General features: G+C 52.2%; 1 protein-coding gene across 2 annotated transcripts in view; it reads left to right on the forward strand.

Moving 5' to 3' along the window:
- RXRA (retinoid X receptor alpha) overlaps window positions 1–18,903 on the forward strand; it is a 104,976-nt gene that overhangs the window by 974 nt on the left and 85,099 nt on the right. The window lies entirely within an intron of this gene.

An 18,903-nucleotide genomic window follows, 5' to 3' on the forward strand; every position in this document is an offset into this window, starting at 1 on the left:
GGGGAGGCGGGGCGCGCGGGGAGCGTTCTCTTCGGAATGTGGCGGCGAGGGGGTCCCAGCAGGTTCAGTGCTGGGGGTGCCCTTGGTGCGTTCCGCCCTGGTGCGGCGGGACGGGGCCTTTCCCCTGGGTAGTTGCCCCCTCTTTCTGGAGTTGCCTGTCAAAAGGGACTACCTTCCCCCCTTCCCCGAACTTTCCTTTACCCCCCCCCATGGCCCCTCCGAAGGTACCCCAGAAAGATCGGTCCTACGGAAAGAGATCCTCTCCTCCGGAGAAAAGGGCCAGCCACAGCCAGGTCTTGCTCCAAGGAGCTGTTCTTGCACCTCGATGGAAAGTGTGGGGTGGCTGGGGAGCCCCTGCCCCCTTTCCATCCCTGGTCCTTCCCAGTTAATTTCTACCTGCAAGTTCCCCCTCCCTTTCTTGCCAGCAGTTCCAGTTGTATTTTGATTTGTGAGCAATCCATGCCTGCTCTGTCTCTATTTTTTTGTTTTTGTGGTCAGTTTTGGTTAGTATTCATGGTTTTAGCCTGACTTTGATTAAAAAAGGAAAAAAGTTTCTGGAAACTTACATGGCTTTTTTTTCTCCAACTGCAGTACTTAAAAAAAAAAAAGGAAACGGCGTGGATGGAGGTGGGTGGCAGGGCAGCTGGGCAGGATTGTTCTCACAAATGAAAAGCAAAACAAACACAACAATCCCAGAGCAAAACAGAGGAAAACAAAAACAAGCAAGGAGGGCCTGCAGGGGCAAACAGAGGGGTGTGTGCACAGTTATCCGCCTGTTGCTTCCATTGGCACCCCAGCCTTTTGCGAGGCGTCCGGCAAGGTGGCTTGCAGGGTCTGCCTTCTCCGCGCTCCGTCGCAGTCACGCTCCGTCACGCTGCTGGGCCAGACGGGCCCCAGAGCCACCCGCAGGCTTCATGGGCTGCTTGAGCCCAGCGCCCCTGGCCAGCACTGGGTCCGCTGCTCCCCACTGGCCCCACAACAGGCCCACTGGGAAACCACAGATACGGGTGACGTGCATCCTGCCTCAGTGGCCCAGTGGCCAGAGGCTGAGCGGTCTGCTGTCCAGGTGCTGACCTTCAGGGGGCAACGCCAAGGCCCTCTGCCTTCCAGGCAGCCTGCGCTGGCGGCCTCTGCTTTGTTGTTGCCTTTTTTTTCTGGGTTGTGCTGGATCTGTTTCTGCGGGTCTCTCTCGGGCCCTTTTTGTGTGCTTCCTGCTTGGCATGCCCCCGCAAGGGCTGCATCTTTGACGGTGGCCCCCAAAATAACTAGGCAGACGGGCATATCCCTCCAATGGCAGGCCCCTTCAAATAAAAGGCTGTTGTCTGACTGCTCTTCAAAAATTTCCTTCTTTATTTAAATTATTTTTTGCCCTCCTCCTCAGCTCCAGCAAGCTTCCAGAATGGCTTATTCAGTAAAATAAGACAGGTTCTGCTCACAGATTTGCAAGCCAAAAATATTTGATACAGAAGGTAAAAGGGGTGAGAAGGGAAGGAGGAAAGTTAAGTCTCACAGAAGTGAAACAGGGTGCCGTCCTCTGTAGCGTAGGACACCCGGCTGCCCTGCAGCAGGCATGTCCCAGAGGTGTTGCAATGCCGGCCTTTGGCCTGAGCATCTTGTGTGAATGTTACATGAAGGCAACATCTTCCTCTGAGCACAAGTTCCAGCCACTGCCTCTATACAGGCCTTGCCTTCTCTCCTTAATCCTTAACCCCAGCTGGCAGAGGTACCCAAGTTCAGATCGGTCCCTTGTGATTTCTGCCTCTCCTTTGATTTCCTACTTTTCTCTCTCCATGAAGGTTAATACTTGCATTTGCATGTTCATTGGGGCAGAGACGTGACTTCCTTTTTGCTTATTAGCAGTATTGGCACTGACAACAACAACTTTAAAAATCCATGAGATTCCTGCCAATAGAGCACAAAATGGAAGGCTTCCTGTCTGCTGTGGGCTGTTTCTTGATCATGCAGTTATGCCTTCTGTTGTGTCTTTAATCTGCTTGTTATCATGGTTGTTCAGATCAATGTTCAGTTTTCATCTTGGCCTTATTGTCAGCCGTCTCAAGCACCATTTTTGGGTGGAAATGCAGGATATATACTTGGAATGGACAACTGCCTCTGAACGGATTGTTGGTTGTGTGGCTTTGGTCAGGGACTAGGCAGACAGCGGTGACACTGTTAACCCTTCCAGGGGCCAAGGGCTCCAGAGGACTGGTGTGATTCCAAGCAGATGGCAAGGTTGTTATGTGTGAGTGCTGAGTCCAGGGTGAAGGTGCTCAGCATTGCAGGCAAAGGGACCTTACTGCAGCGGTGTCTCCCGAAAACGCCCTCTGCAACCATTAATTTGTATGGGAAAACTTAACAGCATTGGGAATACCTTTCTACTGGGATAAACTATGACCTCTGCTATTGAGAATCAAGCCTCGTCTCCCAACTGTAATGCTTGTTTTTGTAACAGATGGGATTTTTATTTGGAGAAAGCCCCCCACCATATCCTCTGCTATTACTGCAGTAAATGCCCTAAAAGCAAGACGCTAACTCTGCTCCACAGAGAGGGCTGAGTGGCAACTATTCTTTTCTGTGGGAGAAAGCAAACCATTGCAAAGATACATTCTTTAAATACCTATAGTCTTTCAAATTATGTGGTTTTAATATTGCCCTAGCTTTAATCATCTTGTTTGTTTTCATTAAGCTTAGATTAAATTGCTAGGCAATTTAATGGCTAGAGCTTAGGTGGAGGAAAACTTGGGCCAAATCCGACAGAATACGGCTTAGTGCCCATTATCAGGCCTATTCCAAGGCAGTGAAGGTGGCGAAAATCCACTTTTACTTCCCCTGCATTGTGTCCTTGGAGTGCTGTCCAATAGAGCTTTTCCGGGTGGTGTGGGGGCTTCTACACTCCGGCCCCAAAAGAGATGCCATTGAACTCTGGGCAGCCTGCTCTGAGGAATGTGCGCAAGACTTAGGGCGCTATCGCTTGGATTCGCTCTGACACCACAGTTGCCCCGGCTCCACCAGCAGAGGTGTCCAGTGTGCCAGCTGGCCCTGCTTTCATGGATCGGTTTCCGGCACTGCAGCCTGATGCTGCGGACGGTGCTTGAACACCTTTGGCCCAGCACTTGTCCACTGAACCTTTGCCTATCGTGGCTCATGGGGCGATCTGGGGAAGGGCTCACCCCTGGGCTCGGGAGGTGGGCAACACCGCCTTGGGAGAGGGAGCTGTGCCAGCCCCTTTAAAGGTGGCTGTGGTGACCCCACTCCTAAAGAAGCTGGCCCCGGGCAATGCAAATAATTTTAGACCAATAGCCAGTGGCTCCTGCCTGGGCAAACTGGTCGTGCAGGAGGTGGGCCAGCGGCTCCCGGCATGTTTGGAGGAAACCGATTATCTAGACCCAGTTCAGTCGGGTCTTCAACCTGGGTTCAGGCCAGAGCCTGCCTTGGTTGCCCTGTGAGTTGTGCGGCCTTGTGGATTCTCCTGGATCCCTCTGCGGCCTTTGATACCATCCACCATGGTATCCTTCTGGAATGGCTGGCCGGGTTGGGAGTTGGGGGCTCCGATCCTACGTGGCTGGCCGGTCCCAGGTGCTGCTGCTGCTGGGGGACTGTTGCAGGGTTCGATTCTGTCCCCCATGCTTTTCAGCATCCGTGTGAAACCACTGGGCAAGGTCATCTGGAGGTGTGAGCCGAGGTGTCCTCTGTGCACCGAGGACACCCAGTTCTACCTCAGCTTTCCATCTGACCCAGGTGAGGTAGCGGCTGTCCTGGGCTCAGCAGTAGGCTGGATGAGGGCCAATAAACTGAAGCTGAATCCAGACAAGACGGAGGCACTGCTGGGGGCACCCTGGCACTCCAGCTGGAAAATGGCCGACCTTCCCTGGTCAGGGTTGCAGCCCCCCAAAGGAGACAGTTTGTAGCTTGGGGGCTCCTGGGCCTTTCTCAGGTGGAGACGGCGGCAGGAGTGCCTTCTGTCAGCTTCAGCTGCTTTCTCAGCTATGCTCCTGCTTTTTTGTTCGAACAAGCTTTAGGTTTAATTTAATTTAATTCAATTTAATTTAATCTATACTTTTATATTTTTGTTATGGATTACTTATTTAATTTCTGGTTGTTAATTGACTGGCTGTATTTATCATGTGTGTGGTTATATTTTATCCCGAGATGCTTTATCTATCACTTTATCATTTTATCTATTTTGTTAATTGTTTTATTGCTGTAGTGTATGCTGTTCTAGCATTTGCGAGAGAACCTTCAGATTATGGGTTGGCATAGATATGGAATGAAACAAACAAACAAACAGATGGCTTTCATATGGGAATGCTAATCACAAATAAAAAACCATTCATGAACAAGTTCCTGGTGAGCAGAGCCAATATGAATGGAGCTGCTTCCTCTCTGTCCAGCCCCTCGTTGCTTTTGGTGATGGGATCTTGGTAACTGACCTCTTAGACCAGCTGTGCTAACTCGTAGTAGGAAGTGCTGTAGGATCTACACAGGAAGATGCAGAATGGAGCACAAGGCAGCCAAGGCCCTCTTCTGGGCAGGGCTCTACTGCTGTGGAATCAGGAGAACATGAGCTGGTGATGCAGGATGAAGTCCCAGCTGAGGCAGAATGTGGCCAGGCAAAAGGGGGTCTTCCCAGAAGTGGCACCCCAACCCTCTCAGGACATGTGTGCATGCAGAGGCGAGCTTCAACACTCCTTGGAAACTCCCCACATTCATCCAAGCTTTCTTTGGCCTCTGGCGGACTTCGTCTGTGATCCACATGCTGGCAACAGGCTATGCGAGCACCACCAGATGATGCCCCTGCCCTCTTGGGCCTGTTCTGTGCTGGCCAAGCTGGGTAAGAACTGGAGTCTGGCATGGGCTGATTGGAGGCAAAGTCCACCGTCTGGCGGGTTGCAAGTTGCCCGGCCCTGCTATAAACATTCACCAGGGTGAAGGACAGTAACTCTGCAGGGCTTCTCTGAGCAGGCATGCCGAGAATTGTGCAGGTGGCCACCAGGCCGCCACCCTGGGCTAGTGCTTTTGCCTTCTTGGGCTCAGTGTTTTCTGCCCATAGAAAGAGGGACGGCACTGTGTGCCTTGGGAGTGCAATGACGTCGAACAGTAAACTGCAAAAACCTGGACTCGTACAGCTGTTTGCTGAAGCTATGCTGAAGGTCATGGAAATCTCTGGAATGGAAATCGATGGGCAATTGTTTGTGGACCCCTTTGCTGGGCAGTGACTTTCATGAGCAACTGGGCTGTGTGGCTGATGGCTGAACATGTGAATGTCTTGTGAATACTTCTTGCTGGATTCTGGAAGCTCCTGAGGTCAAGTTATTGGTTCCTGCTTTATAACAAAGCTAATCTCTGCATTTCTTTTGGGCAGAGTGCACTGGAGTTTAGATGGATACCTTTTCAGAGCATCTCCATGGTTGTAGAGAGGTTGTGTATTCATTTAAAATTGTGGTGGGAAAATTCAGGGTCAGGGCTAAACCCAGGCCCATGGGGCCTGAGCCAAGCCTTCTGAAATTCTCAGCGCCTGCCCCCACGTTTCTCTCATCTACCTTTCATGGTTTTCCAGCGTTTGTGTAGATTTCCCCCTTCCAAGAGGTCGAAATGCCTCCTTCCTAAGGCTGAGTGGCAGTGTCAGCTTTGTGCTACCACAGGGTGGTATTTTTTTTGTATTTTGGCCTCTGTCTTTTTTGGCTTTGGAACTGCCCAGGGCTGGAATACAGACCTCAAGACCTCCAGAATGGAGTGCAGCCTGTGGCAGGAGGGGGTTCAACACCCAAGATTGCTTAAAGCACAGCACCCTTCTGGTGGCATTTTTAAAAATTCAGACAGACCAAAATGAGCTGAAATCTCGCTTGAGGGTTGGCATCATCAGCCAGACTCTTGGTCCCCCCGGACCTGTGGTTGCGCTGCTGTGATCTCCAAGATGAACCACGCACATTGCGTGAGCAGTGATGATTGTGTTGCATTTATGCCCTGCCTTGTTTCCGCTTTTGACAACACAGAAGGGCAGATGTCTCCTTAGCTTAACAGCCCTGAAGGAGTGCCAGGTGGAGAGAGAGGCTGGCTTTTGTCCCTGGACTTTGTTTCAAAAGGTTCCCTTTCAGTGGGCATCTTGGAAAAAGTATCTGTTCTTTCCACAGTGCTCAGAACTGCTGAGAATATTTTTGAAAGAGGGTGTCCTTGCAATCCCAGAGCCTGGAGTTGGGCTAGAGAGCAAACCACCGGCACTCTTGTGAAGCAGGGGGATGACAACTCCGTCCCACCCATGTGTCCCGTCAACTGGCACATGCAGGCCTCTCGCCCCTGATCCTGGAGGCCATACACAGCCATGAAGACTAGCAGCCATCCACGGCCTTTCCCCATCACTTTGCCCCATCCCGCTTGAAGCTGTCTGAAAGGATGGCTGCCACTCCGTCTCGGGGAAGTGAATTCCGTGGCCGAATGCTGCGCTGCATGAAGAAGCCCTTCCACTGGGCTTCCCCCGGTTACCTTGCGGCCCCCCAGCAAGGTCAGGTATTCCGAGGAGGGAGGATCTAACCGCTGCACCCACCTTCTCCACGCTGGGCAATTGCTTTTCGTGGCCCCCCTGCCCCTCCCTTTCCTCCTTCACTTGCAATTGCCGTGCGGCGTTCGCATCATGAACCATGAAAATGTTGTTTTATCATGAGAGACAGGCCCCAGGGTGATTTTGTCAGGAACAGTCGATGATTGCCGTGGAGAAAAAGGCGCCCCACACACACCCTGGAAGAGTCGTGTGGGTGGCATGTGCTTGTGCCCGTGCACCTTTCTCACCAGAGCCAGCAAGAGCAGGCCTCCAGGATCTCAGCTGCCCCCTTTGGGTTTTTGCACATGTGATGACCAGCTGGCTGCTGCCTTGCTCTTGATGGTGTGTGTGTGTGTGTGTGCGCGCGTGCATGTGCGTGCAAGCACATGCACATGCACAGTTGCTCTCAATTTAAAGGGCCCAGGATTGGTTGCCACCCCAGCTAAAACCTGAGCTCCGTAGTTCCTCAGCCTACGACTGCCACTCCCCGCCTAGATTTCCAGCATTTTTGACACACCACGGACTCGGGCCAGAAGTGGGGGCTCTGGGTTTGCCACAGACTGTACCCTCAACAGGAAGCTGTACCAGCGTCAGGCCTCTGCTGATGTCTGCCGTCTTTGTCCTCAGACCCCTGTTTACTGCATTCATAGTTTTGGGCATTAATGCACAGCTTGCATGCCTGTCTCTGCAAGCATGGCAGCTCGGAACTCAGCTGCAGCATCTGCCAGATGGGAGTCCAGCGAGACGGGTTCAAAGGTGCTTTTAGGCCCCACTGTAAGCGCAGAGGAAGCACCGCTGGCTTAGGTGAACACAGACCCAGGCAGATGCCTCCTGTCAAGAGCAGCAGGGCCCCAGCAGGACTGCCAGGCTGAGCGGCTCTGCGTTTCCTGCATTCGGAGCACCGCATAACCGCAGCTTCCCTTTTTGTTTGCCGCCTTTTGCCGGGAGCTGAGAGATTCCAGAAGGTGGGTTATCCACCACAGATGTCGCTCTGGGCATCCGGAGGGGAGCAGAAGATTCTGACAGAGGCGGAATTGGCACGTCTTGGGGATGAAGCCTTTGGCCCAAGGTCTGCCAAGCGGTGGCAGGAACTAGATTCTCACTTCCCCCCACCTTTCAAAAGCACACACTTTGTATCAGAGATTCTTTTTGAGCAGGAAATCCACAGTTCTTGATTTTTTGCCACACCCTGCACAAGACAGACACAAAATCCAGGAAGCTAGTGGCCCGTGCACGTTTTAGGCATGGTATGTATGTATGTATGTATGTATGTATGTATGTATTTATTGAAACATTTCTATGCCATGGTGGTCCAGTCAGTGCTACTCCGGTGAAAGCGCATGGCAACGGACCAGCCGTGCGGTTTCCTGGGGCCGTGTCTTGCAACTGGTGAGGGGGGATTGTTCCCGGCCCTCCCAAGTGTGACTGAATGAGCACTTCTGTTGCCCCGGGGGGGGGGAGGGCAGACAAGGGGAGGGGCATCAGACCGGATCCGTGCTGTCTTTGGAGAAGGGGCAGATAGCTGGCAATGCTGCCCCGCTCTGGCTTGCCTTCCTGTGTTCCGCCTCCCTGGCCATTTTGGAGGGGCCGTTCCTGCCTGCAGCTGCTGCGCTCATGTTTGGGGGCTCTTGTGTTTTGATATGGGCGTTTAGGTTTACGGATTTTATTCTTTTATACTTTCCCAGAGACAATTCCTGCTCTGAAAGGTGGCTGGGAAAGATTTAAATAAGCCCATGGATGAGCAAACGAATGAATACATTGTCTAATAATATGATTTTGGTTTGGTCCATGAGGGAACCCATGTTTGATTTCTCTTGAATTTGCATATGATGGGGATTTCAGGGCAGGGTCCTTCTCTTCCCACCCACGTTGCCAGTTTTTCCCCAGAAAGTTTTCCAGTTCCTTGGCAACATGTTATGGGGCTGGAGAAGGAAAGGGGCTGAAGCCATGGTGTGAATCCTGCCTGGACTTGTGTTAGATGATTTCCTCTGGAATGCTGTTGGTTTTTTTCTCAAATTGGGAACATAATTTTGTAATTCCAAGGCTCAGTGGATTTGGAGCAGATAAAATGTTCAATAATTGCTGTTGAAATTTAGATTATGTTGGCTGTACTGGAAAGGGCCTCTACTCTCTTATTCAGCATTTACCAGCTGTGGAAAATCTTGCTTTGCTGAATTGAATGTTCTGGGGAAAGAACTGAGTGTGATGCAAGACACTTAATTTAGTTAGATATCTTGTTTTCCAAGAGCCCCAAGCAGTCATGTGACTGTTGTATTTTCAAAGAAACATTTGAAATTGCATTTTCAAAGACCAAACATTCTTTTACAGTCCAAAATTTCATCATCAGCTAATACAGCTGCATTAGCCTTATGGGCTACTGGGGTGATTTATAAATGTAATAACAATCACAATAACAATAACAACCATTTACACTCTGAAACAGTCTTCTGTGGGCTGCCCCTATAATTTATTAATTTATTTAATTTTTTAGGGTTTGTAGGAAGATCCCAGCAAGTGTGGCTTGTAGATAGAAGAAAGAATAAATGTATCCCGTATGTTGTAGAAGTTGTCCTGGCTTCGGACCAGGAGCCCCCTGTCCTTTAGGGTTGCTGCAAGCCTGGAGATTGCAGTCTCCAGGAAGTGGGAGCTGCCCCCCCCCCCCCCGCCCACCGCCAAGAATGGAGAAGCACAGGACAACCTTGTGGGAGGGGCCACCGTGTGGGGGTCCTGTGTGGGGCTCTGCGTGAGCCTTGCCGGGACCGTCTCCCTCGGGAGGCTGCCCTGTTGCAGCTCTGCCCGAGTGCCCAGTCAGGGCGTGTCTCTGGCTGGATGCCAGTCCTGGACAAGGGTCCTGCAGCAACCCCTGGACAGCGGCTTTCCGAAGGCTGCTCCTCCGCAGGAAGGGGAAATGTGTATTGTTGGGAGTGTGGGCTTGCTCCCGGGCATCTCAGCAGTTGGCCGTCTAGAAGCAGAAAGGTGCCTGTGCTGTTTGCTGCCTGCAGGTTTGGCAGGAGAAAAACAAGGCTGGGCCGGGTCTGTGTTCCTCCCCTGCTGCTCTGGGGCAGGCGACGAGAAAGTACCATCCCCAGGGTGCTTTCCCACGTTGCTTCCCCTTCATCACTGAGACCAGGCTCCCCTTCTGTGTTTGGCTCAGGAGTCTTAAATTTGGGCTTCCTGTGAGCCACCATGACCGGCACCCCTGTGCCGGCTGGGGCAGTATGTTGGTTGCCACTGAGATGAAAGGGGTGACCATGATCATCGGGGCCAGTAAAACAGGTAATGGGTTTCCCATCTGCTTACTCCTTTTATGGTGCTTGCTCTTCCCCCATGGTGCCTTTTAAGAAGTTTTTATGGACTTGGGAGTGGGGAGGGGAAGGGGTGATGTTGGGGAGTTGGGAAGGAGGCAAAGAAATAAAACCCAGCAGACTTCAGGGCAATGGCCTACAACCCTCAACCAAGAGGCCTGGCTGATAGCTGGGGATGGGAGTTGGAGTCAGTGGGAGAGGGCAAACCCACCACCAGGCTGAAGGGAGAGATTTGAAAAGAGTTACTGGAGGCTGCTTAGTGATTTCATTAAATTAAAGCAGCATACATGTGCATAAAGGAACACTACATAAATTAGGTGGAGACCATCAGCCTTGCCGAGAAGCCCACGTATTATGCCAGTCAGCATTTTCAGCAAGTCTTCCCGCTTCTGTATTTTGGACTCCTGTTTGTGCACGATGCTTTTCCACCCACAGGCTTTCAGAGAACGGAGCCCTGGTGCTGGTTCCGGCCAGGGATCCACAGAGTCCAGCTGCCTGCCCCTGCAGTGGCTTGCCTGTTGCCCCAAGCAGAGTTGGAGTGCCACAGCACCCTCCCATCCATGTTCCCCAGCCACTGGCGGCAGGACCGGTGGCCATGGGTAACCATATTCTGATGAATTTGTCTGATCCCGTCAATGCTGTCCACTTATTATTATTATTATTATTATTATTATTATTATTATAACATTTCTATGCCACCCCTTGCCAAAGCCTCGGGGCAGCTTACAACACAATAAGATACATTGAAATACAATAGAACATAATAAATTACCAATAAATACAGAAATACAAAAAATACACTGAGATACAATAATATAAAATTAAAATTGACAGTATAAAATAAGTAAATAAAGAATATAGGAGGAGGAAAGAGAAGGAAGAGGAAGTTGCCCTGGCCAGATCATATATTTTAACAATTAAAATGATGTTTAAATAAAAAGGTCTTTTTTGTGGGCATCGCTAGCTTGTGTGGTGGTCAGCTCCATGGCTTAACTCCAAAGAAGGGTTCCCTTGGATCTTTCTTGATTCTCTCACCGACCAGCTTCATGGGGCGACCTCAGGGAACAGAGCAACTCGCAGGGGTGAAAAGTCAGTGCAGGGACTGGATCCAGGACCTGCTTTCTGCAAGAGAAAGGGCCACACGTGAGAAGAGGGCCTCCATCACAGAAGGCTGCTCCACCATCTGGGGGATTCCTCCCACACCGCAGCTCACCCCATTCGCAGGGGTATCCGGCTCACTGTGTACCTGGCAGGACAGTCGCGGGAGGAAGGAGTGGGTGGGAAGGTCCCTTTCTGCTGGTGCTGCTGGTCCAGTGAAAATCCGGGTCCAAACTTTTATTCGTATCCTTTACCCCCCGGCTGCCAACAAACTTGTTAATAGATGGCAGAAAAGAGCAGCAGCAGCAAAGCTCTTTGCAAAAGCTCACTTAAGAGGAGATGTTGCAAAGCTTCTGAAATCTTGGCCGGTGCAGCTGCGGCACATCCACACCCCCCCACACCCCCTGCTCGGTCCCATTCCACACGGTGTTCTCTTTGGCATGTGTTGCGAGGTTAAGTCGGTGGTCCCTGAACTGGCTGAACCACTGGGCACATTAGAAATTCGGGGAGCTGCTCTGTGCACCCCCACAAAACGCCTGATTGTGGCTCTGGGGGCAGCCCGTCGTGCCGGTGGGCCTCAGGCTGCGCTTGCTCCACAAAAATGTTTATTCTGGATCTGTTGGATGCAGCAATCTCTCCTTGAGACATGGATGTCTAATTTGGCTAATTGCTGATATGCAATTAGTTAATGCTTCTGTTAAACACATTATTTTGGCAGTGTCTGCCAATGGCTTGTTTTGGGGAGGAGGCTACTACAAAGATAAATGCTGTACTGAGCCCTCTCTAATATTCAGTGATGTACACATTCTTTTAAACTATTTCCCTTCACGGCGATCTACAAATAGTCAGAATAAATGGATTTTTGTACAGGAAAAGCCTGTTACCAAACTGGAGGGATAACCCCTCCTTCTATAATACAATACATTTGGTATTTGATGGGTGGCACAGAGACACCAGCTTCCGACAAGTACTTTCTTGGATATCTGGTTTGTGTTTGCTGACACCTTTGCATAATTGAGCTTTCCATCTCTCTGCCCATCTGACCCCATCTCCCATTTGAGCAAGGAGGGTTGAATTAGCTTCCGTATAGCCTGATTCCATGTCAGTGCCTGATCCTGCCTCATCTTGGAAGCTAAGCAGGATTGGGCCTGGTTGAAATCTGGATGGGTGACTTAAAATGTTGTTAGCCACCCAGAGAGCGTTGGCTACAGGCAGTATAGAAATGTAATGTAATAATTCTCGGGGCATCAACATGTGGAAAATACTAGTTCACTGAGTAGACCAGAATTGCCATTTATAGCAGTGACAGAACAATTTAACTTTTGGCTCTTGCCTCTGGGCAGAGCAGCAGAGGCTGGGAGAGTGTGCTGAGGGCGGCCAGGGGACGGGCGGAGGCAAGGCAGGGGCTGGGCAGAGGGCGGGGGGCAGAAGCAGTGGGGAGGGAGGGGGCGGGGCCAGGGAGGCCAGGAGGACGCAGAGGGGCGGGGCCACTGGCCTGGGAGGCTTATAAGGCGCCGTCCCTTGCCTGCGCCCCGGGTGGCCTGCGCTGCCCAGGGACTCCCTTCCCTGGGGGCAGGTATTTTATTTTATTTTATCCTTGTGTGTGTGTGTGTGGGGGGGGGGGGTTTGCCTGGGAGAACTGGGCGCGTGAACAGTAGTGCAGGACAGACAAGGTGGGGGACCAAGGTAGGGTCTCTGAGGGGTTTATTTATTTAATTTATTTATCTAGAAAATGTGTAGGCTGTCCATCACTGTCGTCTCCGGATGGCTTACAACGTTCCCAATGGCAGGCCAGGGGATGGCCTTGGCGGGAGTCATGGGTGTTGCTGCGACATGTTCGCCCTTCTCCCCCAGGAAAGGCAGGGCTACACTCGCCCTCGGTGCAATCGGGTATCCCCCCTGGAGGAGGAGGTGAGGTGTCCCAGGGCCGGGAGAGATCTCCAGGCCCCCTGGGAGCAGCCCCACTCCAGACAGAGGATTGAGCGAGGGGCCACGGGAGGAACAGCCGGGGGGGGGCACGGAGGCATGTCACCCACAGGAGGGGGAGGCCAGCACGGCCTCCTCCTCCTGGCGCCGATCAGGAGCTGGGAAACAGGTTCTCTCCGCTTGGGGAGGCTGGGGCTGACGCGGCCTCGGGGGACCAGCAGGACCCCCACCCTGGGACCACAAGCGGCAATGGGGAGGCGAGGGCCAGGGCACGGCCGCCGGTGATTGTCGTCGGGGTCCCCTGCTGAGGGGCACTGAGGCGGCAGTGTGCTGCCCTGACCTTGAGGCGAGGGAGGTCTGCTGCCTGCCGGGCGCACGCATCCGGCATGCGAAGGACAGAGTGGAGCGTCTTGTTCGCTCTGGGGGTCACCCGCCGCTCCTGGTGATCCATGTGGGCACAAACGACGTGGCCAGGCAGGGTGTGGGCGGGATCACCAGGGACTTCGAGGCCTTGGGAAGAAACTCGGGGAGCTAAAGGCCCAAGAGGCCTTCTCATCCATCTTACCGGTCCAGGGATTTGGGCCAGGCAGGGACAGGAGGGTGTCCGAGGTGAACGACTGGCTCAGGGTGTGGTGCCAGAAGGCTCTGGGTTCCTTGACCACGGCACCTGGCTTCTTGCCAATGGACTTCTGGCAAGGGACGGGTTGCACTCACGAGGATGGGGAAAAGGTCCTTTGGAGAGGTTCCAAGAGGCAACCGGGGGGCAGACATCCTTGAGTTGGTTTTGACCAAAAAGGAGGAGCTGCTGGATGAGGTACAAATTAGGGGAGCGCTGGATGCAATTGATCACTCCATCCTTTGCTTTGAGATCAGGGGACTGGGGTCGGGCAGCAGGTCGAGCACTAGAAGCTGGGGCTTCAAGAGGGCCAACTTTGGCCAACTGAAGGCCAGACTGGGGAAAGTCCCCTGGGAGAGGTTACTGGAAGGCAAGCGAGTTGAGGAGGGGTGGATGGCACTCAAAAGGGAGGTTTTGGAGGCGCAAGCCTTGACGATACCTCTAGTCAGTAAGATGGGGAGGCGAAGGAGAGCGCCGACATGGATGCGAAAGGAGGTGGTTAGAGGGATTAGACGAAAGAGGAACCTCTGTAGGAAATGGGTACTGGAGCAAAGAGACAAAAAGGTATACTGGGAGGAGGAGGCCCATTGCAGAAGGATTCCTTGCAAGGCTAAGGCTGATTACGAGGTGCAACTTGCAAAGAATATGAAGAGCAACAAAAAGGGCTTCTGTCAGCATGTAAATAGGAAGAGGAAGGGGAGACAGGCGGTGGGACCGCTAAATGAGGAGGAAGGGGATTCGGTGACTGATGTGGGGGAACAGGCACAGATGCTAAATGAGTATTTGGGGAGTATTTGGGGAGATGGGGGAGATCCGTATGGGAGATTAGATGAAGCCGGGAACTTAGGGGCACAGATTAGAATCACCCCCTAGAAGTTGAGGGGCTCCTCGGGGCATTGGATGTTACAAAGGTACCGGGCCCTGACGGGTTACACCCAAGAGTACTTAGAGAGTTGGCAGGGGTTCTCTCACACCCACTGGCCTCCATTTTTGAGGCCTCATGGAGAACGGGTGAAGTTCCAAAGGACTAGAGGGTGGCATCAGTGGTCCCAATTTTCAAAGAGCGTAGTAGAGAGAACATAGGGAATTACAAACCAGTTAGCCTTATGTCCATTGTAGGAAAAACAATGGAAAGGCTCATAATAGTGAGAGATCTAGTGATGCTGGATAGGGAAGGGAGGCTGGCGGCCACACAACACGGCTTCCGCAAGAACAGGTCCTGCCAGACAAACCTTGTGGAATTCTATGACAAGGTTTCAAGGTGGCTGGATGGAGGGGATGCAGTGGATGTGGTGTACCTGGATTTCAGCAAGGCCTTTGACAAAGTGCCCCATGACATCCTGGTGGAGAAACTGAGGAGTTTTGGGATACACCAAAGCACTGTCCGGTGGATTAGGGCATGGTTGACTGACCGAAAGCAGAAGGTAACCATTAATGGGGAATCATCGGGATGGCGGCCAGTGACAAGCAGGGTCCCCCAGGGCTCTGTCCTGGGGCCGATCCTGTTTAATCTATTCATCAATGGCATGGAAGAAGGGGCGAACAGTCTGCTGATCAAATTCGCAGACGACACTAAAACCTGGGCAGTGGCTACAACTGAGGAGCAGGTACTCCAGATCCCAAAGGATCTGGACAGACTATGGAAGTGGGCAGGAGACAACAGGATGGCATTCAATGTGGATAAGTGCAAGACCTTGCACTTAGGAATGGGTGTCATAAGTGCAGGTTAGGGGACAAGTGGCTGGAGAGCAGCCCTTGTGAAAGGGACCTCGGGGTGCTGGTCGACTGCAGGCTGAACATGTGTCAGCCGTGTGATGCGGTGGTCAAGAGGGCAAACGCCACCCTTGGTTGCATAGCCAGAAGTGTGGCTTCCAGATCGAGAGAGGGATTACCACCACTCTATATGACTCTGGTGCGCCTGCAATTGGAGTATTGTGTTCAGTTTTGGGCCACTCATTACAGGAAGGATATAGCCAGGTTGGAGTCAGTGCAGCGTAGGGCCACAAGGTTGGTGACCGGTTTGCAGGGGAAGCCGTATGAGGCGAGACTGAGGGAACTGGGTCTCTTCAGCCTGGAGAAGAGGAGACTCAGAGGGGATCTGTTGGCGACATACAGGTATGTGAGGGGGTGTCACATGGAGGTGGGCAGAGACCTGTTCTCCCCTGCAGAGGAAGGCAGGACGCGCTCCAACTGAGCAAAGCTCAGGGAACCAAGGATCCATTTGGATGCCAGGAAGCACTTCCTGACAGTTAGGACCCAGAGGGTGTGGAATGGGCTTCCCCGGGAGGTGGTTGAGGCCCCTTCGGTGCGCGTGTTCAAGGATAGGCTGGACATGCACATGGTGGGCATCTCATGAGCGGAGCCGGCTGGAGCCAGGGGTCAGACTAGATGGCCCGTGTGACCTCTTCTGACTCGCTCTGTTTCTATGTTTCTATTTTGGTGATTCTGCCCTTGGAAAGTGGGGAAATCAGTCCAAGCTCAAATATTGTGCATTACTATGCCAATTGTGCATTACTATGCCGTCTGACTTGCTCTGTTTCTATGTTTCTATGTAAACTGTACAGGCAGCTCTCTTTCAGCATGGGGGATGCGCAGTTGAGACCTCTGAAGGCCTGCCCAGCTGCATCATAGAGCTCTTTCCTAAAGATGTGTTCCTTGTGTTCTATGCAGCTGGGGGAGACTGTCCCACCCAAGGACGGTCTCCAGACATTGTGAGTGGGGCAGGTCTCAGCCCCAGGGCCCCTTTTTCTCGTCCTGAAACTGTGCCAAGCCCTGGAAGCAACCAGATGATTGGCAGGAGGGGCCCTGGGAGGGGCGTGGCTATGTGTGGTCTCCAAAGGCTGGCATTGGCCCCTTGACAGGCCATGCTTGGTCCTTCAGCCTTCGCTTGCATGCTTGTCTCTGCTGACTCTCCCATTTTTCTCCTGCCACCCCTGTGACCCAAGGTGCTTCTGTTCACCTTGCTCCCCATTCCCCTGCTAGGCTCAATTCAATTAGATCCATTTAAAGGCACTTTGCTTTGCGGGAAGGTGGTGGTGGTGGTGGGGGAGAATCAGTCGAAGAACAGAAGCTGTTTGGGCTGTTCTGACGTTGCTGACTGGGCTTGGCATGCGCTCGGGTGCGCTTGTGTTTGGCTCACCGATGGTCAAATTGTCCCCTAGAGTTACAAAGCAATTGTCTAGCTCTGCAGCAGAGTGAGCATGAAATGGTGCAGAAAGGAAGGAAAGGGATAAAATTGAGAGAAAGCGAAGGCAGGAGGAAATAATGAGCACGCACTCGCGCTCTTACTCCTGCTCTCTCCCCCTTCTGTTCCAGAGCAACTTTTGGAGCCCAGCCAGCATTTTCCCTCTCTTGTGTTTGGATTTTGTTCTCTCACCCACCACATTTTTGAAGATTTATACATGTAGCGTTTGTTGTTGATAAAATAGGGCCATGTGGGTGAGCCATCCTGAACTGTTGATGGGGTTTCTTTCCTTGTCTGCAACCTGCTTGTTTTATTTTGATTTCATTTCACAGGCAGAATTGGCAGCGCTTTTCTGAATGCTTAGTCAGGCAATAACCACTGTGCTTGGTGAAACCCCTTCCAGGATGGACAGGTGCTGCTCACGGTGGGGGAAGCAGGGCTGCAGGGGGTACCCTGGGTGTGCTCCCCCCCGATCCACGTGGGCCATGCGTGCAAACCACAATGCTGCTCTGCACTGCCTGCACAGGTATGTGCATTTTCTGTGTCATCGTGTATATTATTTATTTCAATTTATTTGTGATAGCTTCCCTCTGTGATAGCATTTAACATCCCCCAAAAAAGGCTGAATCCTGCCCCCCAAAGGCTGAATAAGAGAGCGGTAGCCCCTGCCTTCCGGCTGACAATCTAAAAAACATGGCACAAAAAGAAATGGGACGGGGAGGGAGGAGGGGAAAACAACTGGGCTATTGGATATACGGATAAGCCATATTGCCTAAACTTCTGGCCAGCTCAGCGTTTCTCTTCCTCTGATGTGGAGCTCCCCTGGTTGTGTGGAATCCAACTTCCATCATTCCCAGCTCATCGGAGGAGAGAAGCCCCATTCCGGAGGCTGTTGATCTGTAGTCCAATTTTGCCTGGTGTGAAAGGGATGGCCTTTCCTAGGTGGTATAAACTCTTCTGAGTGGTTCTTCTGCTCTGGCAGGGAAGGGAAGGGAAGGGAAGGGAAGGGAAGGGAAGGGAAGGGAAGGGAAGGGAAGCTCCTTGCTTCCCTTTTCCCTTTCTCCCAACTCTGTGTTCCTGCTTATACATTGTGCAGACTTATTTGCTCATTAACAATTACCGTCTTTCTCTCTCTTCAAAAAGGGATAATGACCCTACATACAGAACAGGGACCTCATTACAGCTGAGCTAATGAAGTCCTTACAAACCCAACTGCCATGGGGGGTGGGGAGGGAGGGCAGGCAGGCCGGCTGGCCCAGCCAGACCCTGACCATGGCATACCGTGAGCTGACAGGCAAGTGCAGGAAGGCTGTATGCAGAAGTGGGCACGCTCCGAGCTTCGTGTCAGAGTGATGCTTTGCTGCAGGGATGACGCCAGCGCTGTGCCTAGTCAGGCACCTGCCGGACATCGTGCCCTGGCAGGGTCCCCCCAAGAGAGGCCCCAGAGCCTCTCTTGCTCTCTGACCCACTGCAGCCCATGTCTTCACTGGCCTCTGTAACAGTATGGTGTGAAAAGGGAGGCAGTTATTGCTCCAGCTGGCTTGTGAGAAACGCATTGCTTTATTCTGCATGTCATATCCCACCTTCCAGCCAATCTCATCTCCTAAAGAGGGAGAGGGAGGGAGAATTATAGAGTCCCTCCCATCAGGTTAGCCAAGTAAAATGACCAGCCACACAAGGGAAGGCAAGTGACCGGGAAAGGAAAAAAGGGGAAACCTGTTTTCTGGGGCTAGTACAAGATGGTGATTTCTAAAAAGGCCTTTCAGTTTAACCCAGATTCAGGCTAGATACCAGGGGAAGCTTCCCGACTGTCAGTGCAATACCGCTGTGGAACCAGCTGCCTGGAGAGGTGGGGGCGCTCCCACACTAGAGACATTCAAGGAGAAACTGGGCAGCCCTCTGAGTGGGATGGGGAGCCCTGGTTCCCTGCAGGAGCAGGGGGGTGGACCCGGTGGCCTCCCTGGCCCCTCCCCATTCTACTACTCTGATTCTATGAAATGTATTTTGGGTGGCACTGGCAAAGAGTTACAGCCCGTGAGTGCAGTGCAAACCTGTGACTCCTGCCTGTATCTTGCCAGAATATATTAATGCTGGTGTAAGAAATGGGCACGTAGAACTGGCATGAAATCTTTTAGAAGCTGCAAAATTAGTCATAGCTGCCAAGTGGGGCTTAGCTACTCTTTCTTCCATTCAGGAACGCACTAATAAATTGTGGCATATTGCCTCAGCGTTAAATCGA

Source organism: Varanus komodoensis, unplaced genomic scaffold (assembly GCF_004798865.1).
Source record: "Varanus komodoensis strain SLA01 unplaced genomic scaffold, ASM479886v1 scaffold77, whole genome shotgun sequence".
NCBI classification, from domain to species: Eukaryota; Metazoa; Chordata; class Lepidosauria; order Squamata; family Varanidae; genus Varanus; species Varanus komodoensis.